Source organism: Mirounga leonina, unplaced genomic scaffold, assembly GCF_011800145.1.
Source record: "Mirounga leonina isolate KUSES-001 unplaced genomic scaffold, KU_Mleo_1.0 Mir_166, whole genome shotgun sequence".
NCBI classification, from domain to species: domain Eukaryota; kingdom Metazoa; phylum Chordata; class Mammalia; order Carnivora; family Phocidae; genus Mirounga; species Mirounga leonina.
In genome coordinates, this window is record NW_023270418.1 from 36,816,897 (window position 1) to 36,834,023 (window position 17,127).

Below are 17,127 nucleotides of genomic sequence, written 5' to 3' on the forward strand. Positions count from 1 at the left end.
TAAACTTCTCTTTGAAAGACGCTGTCAAAAGATCGCAAACACGTACCACCAGCTGGGGGAAAATATTTGCAAAACATCGAGTTTTTGCAAAAAAGTGAAGGCTGTAGAGCTAGAATATGTAAAAAACTTTCCCCACCTGATGATAAGACAAACAGGACCCAACAGAGAAATGGGAGAAAGGTTTAAGGCACACTCCACGGAGATTCACAAGTGGCCAATGAGCACGGGAAAAGGTGCTCAAATTCATAAATCATTCGGGAAACGCAGAAGAAATGCACATCGAGAGGCCACGAGACTCCTACTGGCGCAGCTAACCCTGGAACCAGGGCCCCGAGGAGGGTGTGGAGCAGCTGGGGTCCCCACACACCCTGGTGTGAGTGGAGAGCAGACACCACGTGGACGTGTCTCCACAAACTCCCCGCCTCTCCCACACGACCCCGCGCTCCCGGATGTCCACCCAGGAGAGTCAAAACCGGATGCCCACGCGAAGCCTGGCACGAGGAACACCCGCGGCTGGAAGCCGCCCACCCGCGCCTCTGCGCTGAAATGGACGCATGCGAGTTCTGGGACACTGGTCGTCAGCGAAAAGTAACGTGACAGCGATTGAGGCGGGCAGAACAGGGTCCCCGAAGACGGGCATGCCCCCACCCTAGGAACTGCGTCCAGGTTCTGCTACCCCCACGAAGGGGAAACGAGGTTGCACATGGAATTTCGGTTGCTAGGCAGCTGACCCTGAAGCCGGAGATTACCCTGGATTATCCCGGTGAGCCCTGTGGTCACAGGGAGTTCAGGGCGGGAGCGGGACATGTGACTTCGCAGAAGGCCGGAGGGAGGCCCCGGCACCAGGACTGGCTGCCGTGGCTGGCTCTGAAGACGAACGTGGGCCGTGAGTCACGGAATGTGGGGCCTCGGGCAGCCAGAAGGGACAAGGAGCCGGGGGGTTCCTAGAGCCTCCCGAAGGAGCACGGCCCAGTGACCCCCAGAGTTTGGCCCAGTGAGACCCGTCCAGGTTTCTGACCCCCGGGATTGTGGAGTGATGTGTTTGTGTTGTTCTGAGGCCCTGAGTGCGTGGTCACGTGTCGCGGACGCCACAGCAAGCGGCCGCTGATAAAGGCAGGGACAAGGGGACCTCGGGCGCGCAGCACGTGACCTCTCCCGAGCAGGTGCCGTGAACGTGGTGGCCGGCGGCTCAAAGGAAATGTGCTGTCGATTTGGACTGGGGGGCAGGGCCTCAGGACTGGAGGACAGGGGGCACGGACAGCAAGCTAGCCCTGGGGTTGGCGCCCGCGGGCCACTTGGGGAAGGGTCTACGGGGCGCCCAAGGGGGCGGCCGCGCTCAGCGGGGGTGAAGAGCCGGGCTGTGGGGCCCTGGGGAGACCACACGGACCTGGTCCTGCTTCCAGGTGCACTGGGGACCATCAGCAAGTTTTCAGGGGAGAGGAATGGTCTCTGACAAGCCCCCAAGGCCTTGCTGTAGTGAGCACAGGAGTCTGGGGGCTCTGGAGTGCAGAGAACAGAGGACTGGCAGCCCGGGTGCGCCGGCAGAGGGGTCGGAAGGTGGGGATCCCGGGCGTGACCAGAGAAGGCTAGGGCTCTGCACTGCGTAGTGGGAAATACGGAGGTGCAAGTACGCATAGGAAGAACCCACTGAGAAAGCTGCAGGTGTAAGTGGGGGGCAGAGGATGCTGCCTGTGATGGCGGAATTGTGTCCCCCACATTCATATGTTGGAGTTCTGGCCCCCAGTACTTCAGAATGTGACCACACGCGGAGGTCGTGTCTTTACAGTGTTTAAGATGACACAGAATCCCCGGGGTGGGCCTGACCCAGCGAGACCGGGGTCCTGACGAGAAGAGGGGATCGGGGCACAGAACTGCACGGAGGGATGACCCCGTGAGGACCCAGGGAGAGCACGGCCGTCCACACACGAGGAGAGAGCCTCGGGAGGACCCCGCCCTGCCCACGCCTGCATCCCGGCCGTCCTCCGGGACCGGGAGACAGTGAGTCTCTGCTGTGAGCCCCATCCGTGGTGTTTGCAGAAGTGGCTCTGAGCAAACGAGGTCCTAGCGCTTCTGCACAAGCCTCAGGGAGCTGTTTGCCCCCAGCAGTAAGAGGGTAAAACTGATAAAACAGAAGCAGGGCTCCAGAGGAGTCAGGGGCAGGCAGGTCCGCCCATGCTGGGGGGCTGCTTCCGGGTGGCGCATGAGGTGACAGTGCCCAGCCCTCTGTCGCTGGCCTGCAGGGGAGCCGGGAGGGCGGGAGGGGGGCCGAGCAGGCTGCTGTCACCACCCCGCCTGGCCCCTGCCGCTGGCGGGGACTGGGGGCTCCTGGCACTGACCCCCAGAGGCCCCCTGGGTCTCCGCCGGGGCTGCACTTGGTGACGAGCAAGATCAGCAGGATGTGAGGCACAGGGCCCGGGAGTGTCAGGGAGCTGGGGAGGCGCTGTCTGGGGGGGAGACTCCTCTCTGGGGGCCCCCCTCAGTGGTCGTGGGGCTCAGGCTCCCGACCACTGCTGGGGGGCTGCCTGACCCGTCCATGCCTCGATGTCCTCACCACGAAGTGGGCCCCTCTCCGAGGAGGGCGGGACGGACACAGCGCTCTGCTCCGGCACAGTGGGCACGCGGGCAACGTCGTCGCTCCTTGGCAAGTCGGGGACTAACACACGAGAGGGACAAGGAGACTGACCAGGCGCCCTGGCTGCCCCAGGGACGAGAAGACTGTCACTGTGAAAACAGGGAGTCTGGGCCGGCCGGGAGGGTGAGTCACCTCCACAAGGGCCGTATCCCCTTCCCACGGCCAACGTGCAGGCTCAACACCCCTTACAGTCTGGGAGTGGGGAGTCCAACGTGGGTCTCACTGGACTAAAATCAGGGCATCCTCGGGGCTGGCTCTCCTGGAGGCTCGGAGGCAGGATCCGCTCCTGGCCCTTGGCAGCTTCTGGGGGCGCCGCACTCGGTGGCGCACGGCCCCGTCCCCCAACCACGGGGGCAGTGGCCTCGTGTCCTCCGAAGCTCCCTGTCTCTGGCCTTCCTGCCTCCATCTCGTCGGGACCCTTGGGATTGCAGTTAGGACCCACCCAAACCTTCCAGGACAGTCCCCCCTGCACTCGGGTACACCTGCCAAGTTCCTCTGCCCAGTGAGGCACGTCCTCTCAGGTTCCGGGGATCGGAGTGTTGTGTTAGTCAGGGTCCTCCAGACAGACCGCCGGTAGGATATCTGTCTCTCTGTCCATCCATCCGTCTATCTATCTACCCACCATCTTACAAGGACTTGGGTCCCATGATTACGGAGGCTGCCAAGTCCCAAGAGCTCCAGTTGGCAAGCTGGTGCCCCAGGAGAACCGGCGTTCCAGTTCCAGTCGTCTGAAGGCAGGAAAAGGCCATCGGGCAGGGATTCCCTCTGACTCAGGGGAGGGTCAACCTTTTGAGCTAGTCCAACCTTCAACTGATTGGACAAGGCCCACCCACCCTGTGGCAAACCATCTGCTTTATTCAGTCCACCCATCACGTGTGCATCTCATCCAGAAACACCTGCACAGACACACCCAGAATCATGTTTGACCGAACATCTGAGCTCCCTGGGGCCCAGCCCAGTTGACCCATAAAACTGACCCTTACAGACATGGGTATCTCTTGTTGGGGCAGGGATCGGCGGGGAGCACTAGTCAACCCAGCACAAGGACAGAGGGACTGGGCAGCAAGAAAGGACAGAGAAGGGCACTGGGACAGAGGGTCAGGGACGGGGTGATGCAGTGCTCTTGCTCTGTCCCCCACGGGGGCACGGGGCCTGGACTCCTCGAGCTGCCGGGCAGGTCCTGAGACCTTCCACGGTGGGGGCTGGGTGGGCAGAGGTCGGAGGTCCCAGCAGGTGGGAGGACCAGCAGGGCCACCCAGGTGACAGTGGCCTGTGGGAGAGGACCTGAAGGGCCCACGGGCTGTGGCCACTTCGAAGGGCCTTCAGGAGCACGGGCCCCTGTGGGCAGGGGGCCGGCTGTGGCCGCCAAGAGGGGCTGCCTCCCCCAGGCGGTGCTGCAGGGCGTCGGATGGGACAGGGCAGGTGGAGCCCAGGGCAAAGACCAGCCTCCCATGACTGCCCCCAAAACACACCCCGAGAGCAGAAGCCGCCTGAAAAAAGGGAAGGAAGTTGCTGGCTGAGCCTGCCGACCGCACAAAGGCCTCTCATCACGGGCTCAGAGGTCAGCTGGGCCCGGGGCCTCTCCTGGCGCCCAGGGACCCTGCGGTCATCTCGGTGACCTGCCTGCTTCTCTCTGACTCTGTCTTCCCCTGAAGGGCTCTCCCTGGGGACACTTCTCCCCGTGTCACCAGCTGCCCCTCTGACCGCATCCCTGCGGGCTGTTCCTTCCAGGGACGACAAGCGAGCGGTGGCCGCCAGCCCTCCTCTGCCCCATTCCCGCCGCGCTCCCTGCGCTTGGCACCTTCCCCCTGCTCCTCCCGTCTCTGCTGCCCCAGGAGCGGCTCCAGCACCTCAGGGCGGCTCCCGGGCTCCTCTGCTCACGTTGGGGCCTTCCCACTTGCTGCCCTGTCCCTTTGCCTGGACACTTGCCCCCAGTGGTCAGGAGGCTCACTTTCTCCCTGGGTCATCACCCCGACCTCCCATGTAAGCTGTGACATGCCCCTGGCCAGAGCGCTGTGCCCCCTCTCTCAATGGCTCTTCGAGTGGCTGTCCCCTCCTGACTCAGGACATTCGTCCCTCCCGCCACTGCCCCCGCCCGGGCCATCGGCTCCTGGGGGCCAGGGCCCGGCTGGTCCTGCTCATGACGCGTCCCCAGTGCCCACGTGGACGCCGCACAGGTATCTCCCTGGTGCGGCTGCTCCACCCTGGACCTCTGGCCCCAGGAGACCCCCCCGCAACCCGGCCTACACGGAGACCTCTGCCCAGGGCCTGAGCCTCCTATGAGGCTACCATCCTAGGAACTCAGGGCAGACCCGTGAGTGGTGGGCTGGGGCCGAGAGAGGGGGTCTGCTTCCTGCAGTCAGCACCCTGCAAGGGCATCGCCTGTAAACAGACTCAGCCCCTGACTTCGGCACTCGAGGCTCCTCACGATACCCCGTGACCTGCCCGTCCGGCCTCCAAATCTGCAGCACCCTCCATCCGTGCACCATCCGTCCCAGCCACGCCAGAAGGAGCCACACAGAATTCTCCCGCCCTGCCCTCGCTGGGGGCCCCCCAGGTGCACTCCTTCGGGGCCTCCACTCACCAACAAAACCCCTTCCACCTCGGCTGCCCTTCCCTTGGACCCCAACCTCCCTGGCCTCTGAGTCCCCGAGTTCTGTCCCCACACTTCTCGCATGCTCTGGGGTTCTCCCTTCAGCCTGTGGGCAGAGGAGACATGTAGCTGGGGGGCGGGGGTGTGGGAGCACCTGGCTCCAGGGTTCCCAAACTGCTCGGCTCAGCTGCTTGCCACTTAGAAAATCCAGAGGCAGACAGACAAGTGGTGATGACATAAGAAAGGGGTTTATTTCCACGAGGCCGCTCCTGGGAGGACTGCGGACTGGCCTTTCCAACACGGCTTCCAAAGCGCTGGAAGTCCCTGCAGGTTTATGTAAGGAGAATGTGGGGCGAAGGTGGGCAGGTCTGTGCAGGTGGGCAGTCAAGGTTGATCACTGTCTTGGGGTTTGTCACGCGGGGGTCCCGCTGCCTCGGGGCCGTCCTTGTGCTGGAGGGCTCGTTGCGGGTCCCATCAGGGCACGCTTCCCCTGGGGTCTTCCGCCTGAGTTACGGGATGAGCCGGAACAAGGAGCTTCCTCAGTTAGAAAGTACAGAGCGAGGTCAGAAGGGAGGTGGTCCAAGTCCTCGTTCAGACAGAGGGGCTGGGCCACGCCGGGAGCTGTGCCTCCCCCCTCCCCCCCCCCCCCCCCGCCCACTGCAGGAGAGGTCTGTATCATGATCCCAAGGCCTAGAGAAGCTGAGGGTCTGCCAGAGCTCTCGCGAGGCGGTGGGGGGGGGCGGCGGGAATCATGTGTGTCTTCAGAGCCATGCTTCCTGGCAGCGTGTAGTGGGAAGTGCAAGGGACAGCCCTGGGTCACCTGCAGGGTGGGGGTTCGCATCCACGGCCCCCACTGCCCCGCCGGGTCCCTCCAGGACTGAACGGGGAGGCCTGGGCGTCTGCCTCCGGGCGGGGCCGAGGCCCATCCTCCCTGCCCCTCAGCTCATGGACTGTCTGAGCCAGAGTCTCCAGAACGCTGCCCCCATCATCCCGGCTGGGCGTTTGCGAAGGAAGAATAGGGGCATTGTTCACGGGACACAGGGGCCACCTGCCCCCACCCACTCTCCTTGCCCTTCTGAGTCATCGCTCCAAAGAGAGGGGGCGTTGCAGCCCCAGACCCGTTTGTCAGGCTGCCTGGGAGGGGCTGGGTGCCGCAAGGAGCTGGCATCCCCCAGAGCAGGCAGGTACTGACCGCCAGCCACCGGCCCAGCCCTGGGAACGAGCCCGGCGGCCCTGCTGGCTGTGGGCCGAGGGTGGAGGGCTGCAGGAGTGATAACATCTGTTCCGGGTCAGGCTGAGGTGGAGCAGGTTCTCCCAGCCGTGGAGGTGAGCTGGGACTGGCCCCCACCACTGTGGGGTGGTCCCCTGCGGACACCCCCTTCCCTGATGCTCTGCCACAAGGACATCTCTGGGAGCACTGCGGCAAGATGGCCTGCCCCCACTCCCCCAAGAACAGCTGGCCCAGTGTGACCTCTTCCAGAGAAGGTCAGCTGCAGCCAGCTGCCTGGAAAGGTAGCCGCTGGTCACATCTCAGGTGGAGCCGGATGAGGATGCTTGGGCAGCACCCCTCCACGGCATCAGCCTCCAGCTGCCGGGACACAAGTCACACCTTTGTTCTGTGGGACGCATGGAGGCCAAGAATACTTACGGGAAGCCACAGGCATTGCCCAGCTCTTCCTGACACTCACAAAGCCAGCACCCACAAACAAGCAATCCACCCCACCCAGCCCAGCCGACTTGGAGCAGATAGTCCAACCACCACGGCCATCCCAGCTCAACCAGCCTGCCCATCCCACACAGCCCAGGTCCCATGGCCCATCCCATCCCAACCCAGCCCCATGGCCTCAACTCACCTGGCCCAGCCCCCATGGCCCCATCCCACCCACCCAATCCAGCTCCCATGAGGCATTCCATCCCAACCCAGCCCCCATGGCCCCTCCCACCCACCCAAAACAGGCCCATGGCCTCAACCCACCCAAGCCATTCCCCCTGGCCTCATCCCTCCCAGCCCAGCCCCCATGGCCTCAGCCTACCCAAGACAGACCCCATGGCCCCATCCCACCCACCCAACCCAGCCCCCATGATCCATTCCATCCCAATCCAGCCCCATGGCCTCAACCCACCCAACCCAGCCCCCATGACCCATTCCACCCACCCAACCCAGCCCGCATGGCCTCATCCCACCCACCCAGCCCTGCCCCCATGGTCTCAGCCCACCCAACCCAGCCCCCATGGCCCCATTCCACCACCCACCACAGCCCCCATGACTCCACCCCATCCCAGCCACCCAACCCAGCCCCGTGGCCTCAACCCACCCAACCCATTCCCCATGGTCCCATCCCACCCAGCCAGCCCAGCCTCCATGGCCCATCCCATCCAACCTAACCCCCAAGGCCCCATTCCACCCAGCCCAGCCCCCATGGCCCATCTTCTCATAGCCCTGCTCCATCTCCCCAAGTCCAGCCACCTACCCATCCCATCTCCAGCCCCTCAGCTCAGGCTTCCTCAGGGTATCCATCCTCTTGCCCCAAACCCCATCACAGACCACTCAGATGCAGTGGGCTCCAGGATTCAGGCCCCTGCCCCTCCTCTTACCTGGACCTTTGCCCCAGCTTTCATGCATGTGCCCCTGCCAGCCCCTCATCCCCGTCAGTCTACTCCCACAACTGTCCCTCCCCTGGCCTTGCTCTGACCTTGCCCTTCATGTCCAAGGCCCTCAGGGACACCCCTCCCTGCAGGTCCAGCCCACCAGCTGCATACACTCTCTGGGCCCCAAACTGAGCCACTTTGCACCTGATGTTCTCCATTTTGACAAGTGACAGTATGTGTGGGTGGAATAGTGCCCCCCGAAAGCCATCTACATCCCAGTCCCCCAAGCCTGTGCATATGTGACCTGATGGGGCAAAGGGCTCGATGACCTTGAGACCAGGATTATCATGGATCCCCTGGGTGGGTGCTTCTCAGGGGGAGGCAGGAGGGTCAGAGCAGAGGGACCAAGCGCGGCGCCCGGCTGTGAGGGTGGAGGAAGAGGCCGAGCCCAGGAATGCGGGCACCTCCCGGGAGCCTCCAGCAGGAACCAGCCCTGCGACACGTCTGTGTTAACCCAGCGAGGCTGGCTAAGGACTTCTGGCTTCCAGAGCTGTAGGAGAGCACTTGGCGCTGTGTCTGTGTCTGCAGTGACTCATGCCACAACCGGGCTGGCATCCTTCTTTCCTGGAGGGGCAGATGGGGAAACGGTGGACGCTGCCCTCATCCTCTTCCTCACCTCCTGCCTCCTCCCTCCTAGTATCTAACAGAGGACCCCTGCCCTGCCCCCGGAGAGCACCCCAGCCTCTGCCTTCCACGTCACCTGCTGTTCTCACTGGGCCCTTGCCCAGAGCCTGTGGACCAAACCTCCCGTCTGGGGCCTCCTCCCTGCACACCCAGCCCGGTCACCACCATCGGCCTGGCTCACTATGCACCTCAGGTGCACCCTCCCCAGGAAGGCTCGCCTGAGCCCAGTTCTCCAGAGAAACAAAACCAAAAGGGTGTGTTTCTCTTACCGTCATGGGGGCTGTGAGTCTGGGGCCTGCAGCCTGGACACCAGGGAAGAGCCAACTTGCTGCTCCAGACTGAGGCCATCGGCAGGCAGGATTCCCTCTTCCTTGGGGGCGGAGCTCAGCCTGTGCTCTGAAGGCCTTCAACTGATTGGATGCGGCCCACCCACATTATGGTGGGTGATCTGCTTTACCAAATGTGTGATTGGAAATGTGAATCACCTCCAAAAAATTCTTCACGGAAACATGCAAAACCATGTGGACCAAATGTCTGGGCACCATGACCCGGCCAAGTTGATGCCAAGTTACCCCTCACACCTGCCTCCCTGTCTCTTCCGCCCTCACCAACGGGCTCTCTGGGCGGCTCTGCGCCGCCAACCCCCCGGCCTCCTTCTGCAGGTGGCGGGTCTGCAAAGGGCAGGACGGTCTCCATCCTCACTCTCAGTTTGTCACCATGTGGAGCTCGGGGAGTGCAGGGCATGGACACTCTCCCCAAGGGCAGCCCTGCTTGTCTCCGCACTGACCAGCAAAGCCCTGGATGAGCTCTGTGCAGCTCCACCATACTGAACCCCGAACCGACACCCCCAGTTGAACAGCTCAGATCACCCACACCTGGGTCACCACCAGAGCCCCGTGTGTCCCTGCGCCCCAGCACCCACCCCGCCCCGGGCCACAAGGCCTGTCCGGGAGCTGGGGTCCACAGGCAGGGTTCAACGCCTGCAGATCCCCGTCCTTCCACAGGGATGCAGCTCGTCCCCCCGGCGAATGCCCTCCTGGGGCCTGGCCATGGCACACACCTGCGTGTGCACACCACCTGGCCGGGTGCCTGTCATCCCTCTGACCCCACCTCACGCATGCTTCCCGCCTCCCCCAGCCGTAGGGGGCTTCTCTCCACCCCTGGAGCTCACTGGGCTCAGTCCCATCTTGGGGTCTTTGCACATGCTGTTCCCAAGCCTAAAAGGCTCTCCCTACCTTCCCCAGCCCCCAGCCCCCCACTGTTCCCGGGCTGGCTCCTGTTCACCACCCAGCCGTTGTCGTGAAGGCAACCCCCCCCCCCCCCCACTCTAGAGCAGTGGCCTCAGCTGTCATTCAGCCCATGCCACAGCCCGGAACTAGGCCATTTGTCGGTTAAGGACTTGGTTTGGGTCTAGCTGCCCCAAGAAGGCAGGTCCGCGTCTGTCCTGCTCACCCCCAGCGTGCGGCACGGTGTCTGGTGCCCTCTGCTTCCATGGGTTTTGATAAATAAAGGGAGGGGTCCCCAGCCAAGCTTGGGGACCAGAGAGTCAGCATGCAGTCATTCCAGGGCAGGGACACTTGCAAGCTCTGCACTGGGCTTTCGAGGAAGGTCCCAGACCTGTGGGCCCCTGGGGACCCCTAAGGGTCCCACGTGGCTGCCCGCCCCCCCCCAACTCCCCAGCGCAGCCATGTTGGAGGAAGACCATGACTCGGGGCTCAACCCTTGGGGCTGCAGTGTCTACTCCAGAGGGCTTGTGAGCCACTGGGACCCTAACTGTGCCCAGGCAACCCCCTCCTTCCACCTGTGCTCGGGTACCCCCTCCCCCACCCTAACTGTGCCAGCCATTCCCAGCCTCCCCCGCCCGTTGTCCAAGGTCAGCCGACCTGAAGCTGATTCCCCCACATGGCCTCCTGTGCTGTCCTAGCAGAACTAATAGCCTGGGCCTGTGGCTGGGGCCCCAGGACACCACACCTTCACCTTCCTTCTGAGGGCCAGGGTGGCAGGCTCTGAGGGCTGGGGTGACTCAGGCCCAGGAGGAGGGCGGGGTGGCGGAGGGGGGGGAGCAGGCATGACTCAGCATCTCCGCTGCTCTCTTGCAGCCTCGTGGGAGGACCTGGTGAGAAACCACTTCCTGCCTCCTCCTCTCCCAGGGTTCTGCCCTTTGGCAGGTCCCCCTCAGCTCTGGGGCTGCTCTTAGGACCTGCAGACAACCTCTTTTCTGTCTGGGGCACCCAGGAAGCCGCAGGTGCAGAGTGCCAATGAGAGAGAGTGGCAGGCAGGGCAGCTTGCTTTGCCCTGGGGGCTGCTGCGGGTCTCAGAGCCTCCCGGTGACACCCAAGCCTGGGACAGCAAAGAGCCAGCTAGGAGCCCCCGCCCTCCTCCCTCTTGAACTGAGGGGTGGGGGCCGAGGGAGAGAAGGGCCTCGGGCGCAGTGCCCAGCACCGTGTTTGCAGGTTCCTGGCCGTGCACCCAAGGGTAATTGATTCATTCTCAAGGCTGTGAGCCTCCCCTTGTGTGCATTTGCCACAAATCATTCATCCCTTCTGTGGTCTTGGGGACAAGCTTCTCCAGGCTTTGGGGAGCTTTCCCGTTTGGGGCTGTTGTCAACATGGCTGGGTGCACGTTCTAGTCCCTGACCCGGTGGCTGGGTGCATTTCAGCTGGGGGTGTGCCTAGAAGAGGTGCCACTGGCCAAGGACAACTCTGGACCGGCTCTCGTGGACAGGCCACACGGTGTGGGTACCAATTTTCATCCCGCAGGCTGGACGGGCCAACCGCCCCGCCGTCCCGACCCAGCTGGGGTTCTCCAGGGTCTCCTCCGCAGCCATCCCCCCAGGTGTGCGGGGTGCAGACCTGGGCTCGAATCCGCACTTTGCTGACGGGAGTGAGGACAAGCCTGGGTTCGTGGGTTTACTGCAAGCTGGGTTTCCTCATTGTCATGGGGATCGCTTCCTTCTGTGTCGGGTTGTCCGTCTTCTGGCTTTGTAGTTTGTCTGTTTCAGACATTCTACATTCTGTAGTGGAGTCTGTTTTCTCTCGCTGTGGCTTGGCTCTTCGCTCGCTTAATATGGTGTATTTTAAGGAACAGAAGTTGTTAATTTTCGTGTAGTCTATCGACCCTTTTTCCCCTAAGAGAGATTGGTGCTCCTCTTTTTCCATTACTAGACTTTAATTTCTAGAACAGGTTTACGTTTACAGAAAGATTGGCTGACAGCAGAGTTGTCATAGACCCATCCTTCATACATACAGTTTCCCCACCACGAACGTTTTTCATCAGTGGCTGTAAAGCTGACGAGCCAGCATTGCTCCACTATTAACCAAAGTCCATCTTTGACATCGGGGGTCACTCCCTGCTGTGCATTTCATGGGTTTTGACAAGTGTATGAAGTCCTGTATCTGCCATTCACGTCCCATACGGTGGAGTCTCCCTGCCCTTAGAATCTGTGCTCCCCGAAATAAGTCAAACAGAGAAAGACATGTATCATATGACCTCACTGATATGAGGAATTCTTAATCGCAGGAAACAAACTGAGGGTTGCTCGAGTGGGTGGTGGGGTGGGAGGGATGGGGTGACTGGGTGATAGACACTGGGGAGGGTATGTGCTCTGGTAAGCGCTGTGAATTGTGCAAGACTGTTGAATCTCAGATCTGTACCTCTGAAACAAATAATGCAATATATGTTAAGGAAAAAAAAAAAAGAAGAAGAAGGTAGCGGGAGGGGAAGAATGAAGCGGGGGAAATCGGAGGGGAGACGAACCATGAGAGACGGATGGACTCTGAAAAACAAACTGAGGGTTCTAGAGGGGACGGGGGGTGAGAGGATGGGTTGGCCTGGTGATGGGTATTGAGGAGGGCACGTTCTGCATGGAGCACTGGGTGTTATGCACAAACAATGAATCATGGAACACTACATCTAAAACGAATGATGTAATGTATGGGGATTAACATAACAATAAAAAAATTTTAAAAAAAAGAATCTGTGCTCTCCCAGTTCCGCAGCCCCCTTCCCTTCTGAACCCCCGGCAACCAGGGGTCTCACCGCTGTCTGCATAGTTGGCCTCTTCCGGGATGTGCCTGAGTTCGAATCACACAGCATAGGGCTTCCTTCGCTTACTGAGATGCACGTAAGATGCCTCCGTGAATTTTCACGGCTTCACAGCTCACTTCTCTTTTGTGCTGAATGGTCCACAGTTCACACATCCACCTGCTGAAGGGCCTCTTGGCTGCTTCCAAGTGTTGGCAATTATGAGCACAGCTTCTCTAAACACCCACGTGCAGGTTTCCGTGTGGACATAAGTCCTCAACTCCTTTGGGTACATACCACGGAGTGCGACGGCTGGATCGAATGGACACAGATGTCCAGTTGTGTGCCTCCCAGAGCAGCTTCACCAGCTTGCGTCCCCTCCAGCAGTGGACCACAGTTCCCATTGCTCCGCATCCTCACCAGCATTTCGCGCTGTCCGGGGCTCGATTTTGGCCATCCCAGTAGGTGTGTAGTGGGTCTTGTTTTGATGTGCATTTCCTACGTGGCACGAACATTGTCTCGTGTGCTTATTTACCCTCTGTATTTTTCTTTGGTGATGTGCCCGTTCAGGCCTTTGGCCCTTTTTTTTTTTTTTTAAGATTTTATTTATTTATTTGAGAGAGAAAGAATGAGAGACAGAGAGCATGAGAGGGAAGAGGATCAGAGGGAGAAGCAGACGCCCTGCTGAGCAGGGAGCCCGATGCGGGACTCGATCCTGGGACTCCAGGATCATGACCTGAGCTGAAGGCAGTCGCTTAACCAACTGAGCCACCCAGGTGCCCCTTTTGGCCCATTTTTTAAATGGGTCATTCATTTTCTTATTGTCAAGTTTTAAGAGTTCCTCACATATTTTGGAAATCAGTCCTTTACCAGAGGTGTACCTTACAAAAATGTTCTCTCTGCAGGTTGTCTTGTTATCTTGACAACGTCTTTTGCAGGTTTGACATTTTTGTGTGTGTGTTTCCTCCTTAAACAAATCTTTGTTGGTTAAATTCATGATTCCAAGTTCAAGAAGACATTCTCCTTTGTCTTCTTCCTCCTAGAGGATTTCCCACTGACTTTCAGGTCTCTGATCCACCTGGAATGGATGGCTGTGTACCGTGTGAGGGAGGGCTAGACATCCTCCCGTCCACCTGCCCATTTATGGAGAAGATAATCCTTCTCCGGGTGTGAGACTCTCCCCTGTTCCGGACGTCTCCTTGTCTTCTCTGTGTCAACACCACACTGTCTTCATCACTGGTCGACACCCCAGCCCTTCCCTGAAACTGCTCTCCTCAAGGTCAGATTGCAAAATCCAGTGTCCGGCGTGCGGTCCCATCCTCCTCCTGGCCCATGGCGGGGGCCCATGGCACGGAGGGCCGCAGCCTCCTCCAACGGCTCTTTGCTTGGCTTCCAGGCACTCCTCTCTCAGTTCTTCCTGTCCCCAGCTACTCAGGCTCAGTCTCATCTGCGGTTCCCTCTCAGTTCCCTCACCTCTCAGAGTCGAGGGGCCCAGGGGCCTTCCTAGGCTCTGCCTACACCCAGTTCTGGTTGCCTCCAGCCTCAACCCCCAGCTCCCATAGCTGAGGCTTCCCAGCAGTGCCCCTTGCACGTCCGACAGGCATGATCTCAACCTGACGCATCTGAAACTGAGCTCCTGGTCTTCCGCCCGGATCCCCTGCTCCTGTATGCGCTCCTCACGCTGCCAATAATGCGCCATCCCCCAAGTCAGCACTGACCCCTCTGTCACACACCACTTGTCCAGCCCGTTGGGAAATCCTACTGGCCTGGCCTCAGAAATGCCTCCTGAAATGCTTCTCACTGTCTCCTCAACCGCCGCCCTGACCCAGGCACCGCCTGGACGGGGCCTGGGTACCACGGCCTCTGGCCCGTCCACCGTCAGCCCCAGGCCCAGGTACCACGGCCTCCGGCCCGTCCACCGTCAGCCCCAGGCCCAGGTACCACGGCCTCCAGCCCGTCCACTGTCTGGCCCAGGCCCGGGTACCACGGCCTCCGGCCCGTCCACTGTCTGGTCCACTCCTCAGAACAGCGGCAGGGTGATGCTGGTCAGGGCCCTCCTCTGCATCTGCTCAGGACCCTGAGCTCACCCTGCTCAGAGGCAAACCAGGGCCCTCCCAGTGGCTGCACGTCTGAGTGCCCCAGCAGGGTGGCCCCTCTCTGCCCCGAACCGGCGTGCTCAGCCTGCTCTTGCCCAGTCTGCTGACCCATCACCTCCTCAGTCTGCTCACATGAGCTCTTCTCATTGCAACATGTTCTTCCTTGTTCCTCCCATCCTTCCTGTGCCCTGAGTCCCCAGTGCTGTGGCAAGTGCCAAGTGCCGGACAATTGTGTGGGGGAGAGACAAATGGGTGCACAGGTTCCAGAGGGGTTGACCTAAGAGACATGGGAGTGGAGATCAAAGGGAAGTGGCTTCTAACCCACTATCATCCTCTGATTCACCCAGGCCTACCCTACCCATCAGGGCCTTGGCTCTCCCTGCCAGAGTCTCTAGACCCTGGCCCCCACCCACTAGGAGCCAGAGACACCAGAGTGGGCTCCTCACTGGGTTCAGCTTTCCGGGACACTCCACACCTGCTGAACTGACTTGGGAGTCCCGTTCCCACCAGGTTTGCCCTGGAGCACCCGGTCAGCAGGCACTGGAATGCCCTTAAGCCCTGTAGTTCTGTGCTGGGCCCACTGCCTTTGGTCCAGCAGGGGAGTATGTCTTCCCGGCCTTGCCCCACATTTGGCAGGGGCAGGGGATAGGGGCCTTTTGGGACCTTTGCACCTGACTGAGGCTACAGGGATTTAGGGAGGACCAGGGCCCAGGCCAGAGCAGCTGTGTAAGATGGGGACATGGCTCCTGTCTGGAGCCGGCTGGTGGGGGCCCAGTGCAGCCCAGATCCCAGCCTACGCAGTCATGGCCTGTGGCACTGCCCACCCTGTGGCACTGCCCAACAGCTCTTGGTGGGCACGAGCCAGGGTCTAGGGGGCCCACGCATCTCTCCCGCACACCACCGGCCAGCAGCCACCCCGTGCCAGGCCCTGCTCTGGGTGCTGGGGGGTCGTGGGAACAGCACAGAGACAACGTCCTTGCTCTGCATGGAGTGGCTGGACCCATGGTCTCTCCAGACTTTAGGCTACCAGTGGTCCCTTCTCTGCAGCTCCCCACTGTCCTCACGGGGAAGCCCAAGGTCTCAGCCCTGCTGGCACCTGCCCCAGCCAGGCACCAGCAGCTGCCACGTCACACCTATGGCCTCAGCGCCATGCCCGCCCGCGGCCTTGCTGGCCCCTGTGGAAGAAGCAGATGGGCCCCTCTGAAGCTGTTTGCTCACACATCTGTGTCTGAGCATCCTGGGACACACGTGGTCTCGTGGGCGCCCAACTGACCCGTCTGAGATAGCGGCCTGCCAGGAGGGAGGTGATGATGCCCCGTGCGAGGGTCCCACTCTGGGGCCTGCGTGGCGCATGGCCGTGGACCTGCACACCTGGGGTCAGATTCTCAAGGCAGGGGTATTTGCTTGCCTCCGGGCTCCAGTCCTCATATCTAGAACACACCAGGGGAATCCAGTACAAATGTGTGGAACAGCCTGGTGTGGAGGCAGGGCAAGGCAGTGGTCACTCATCTATGGCCATCCAGGCTGACCAGGGTGGGAAGGTGTTGGCTGGGGTCAGCGTCCTGATTTATTTGGTGGTCACAGAAAAGATGGGGATTCCAGTCCTGCCTGCCGTGGGTCACGGAACCCATTTGCCCGCCTTTAAGTAGCTGGCAGGACCACTCAAGAAAAAGTGCCCTATAGGTGAGTCCCTTTGGGAAAGTTCCTCATTGTTCACATCCTGCTCAAACGTCACCTTCCCAGAGAGGCCTGCTCCCAACAAGGGTCACTTCCCAGCACATTCTCAACATGGACCTCTCTGAAGTGACCGATCCAAACTCCCCTCCTCCTACCCTCCTCTGGAGAAGTGAACCGGGCCCTCCCCTCCGGCAGCAAGCTGGCCATGACTTAGTGACTTGGGGAGGTGGGAGGTCCTGGAGGGCCATGGAGGTCCTGGAGAGCCGTGGGTCACTGTGGCCTCAGCAGGACTGAGCACTGGCCCCAGCGAGGGACTCACTCCCCCAGCCCCTCACTCTCCCCAGGCTGGGAAAACGACCCCAGTCACTCAAGGTGAGAGACCTGGCTCCTTATCTGATCCTGCTGCGCAGCATCCTTTGAGATGGGGCCTGGCACAGTGGGCTCCCAGAGGAAGGAGGACCCAGGGTAGGGTCCGGCAGGTGCTGCTCTGCGGAGGTGAAAGGGGGGGGCCTGGGGACACTTGGAGCCGGAGGATAAGGTCTGGACGATCCCCAAGGCTGAATAAGAGTGGGAAGGGAACAGGCTTGGGCGAACGGGGCCTGGGTGCTGCAGCAGGTGCAATGGGGAGGGGGTGACAGGAAGGTACAGCAGGGGCCTGGGAAGGGCTGCGAGGCCTCGCGCGGTGCAAGCCCGCGAGTCTGGGGCGGCGACGGAGCCCCGGGCTCAGGGGGCCGCCCGGCTGCCGGTCCCGGCCCGCGCGCCCCCGCCCGCGCGCCCCTCGGGCTGGGGCGCTCCCGGAGCCCGCGGGCCGGCGTGCGCGCCCCCGAGCGTCG

General features: G+C 61.3%; 1 long non-coding RNA gene across 1 annotated transcript; it reads right to left on the reverse strand.

Moving 5' to 3' along the window:
• Nucleotides 1-7,896: 7,896 nt before the first annotated feature.
• On the reverse strand, nt 7,897-10,508 carry LOC118015658. Its single transcript, XR_004680680.1, has 3 exons — nt 10,382-10,508; nt 8,768-8,946; nt 7,897-8,438 (listed from the first exon to the last, which is right to left on the reverse strand). It is a non-coding gene; the product is annotated as an uncharacterized LOC118015658 (long non-coding RNA).
• Nucleotides 10,509-17,127: the final 6,619 nt, after the last annotated feature.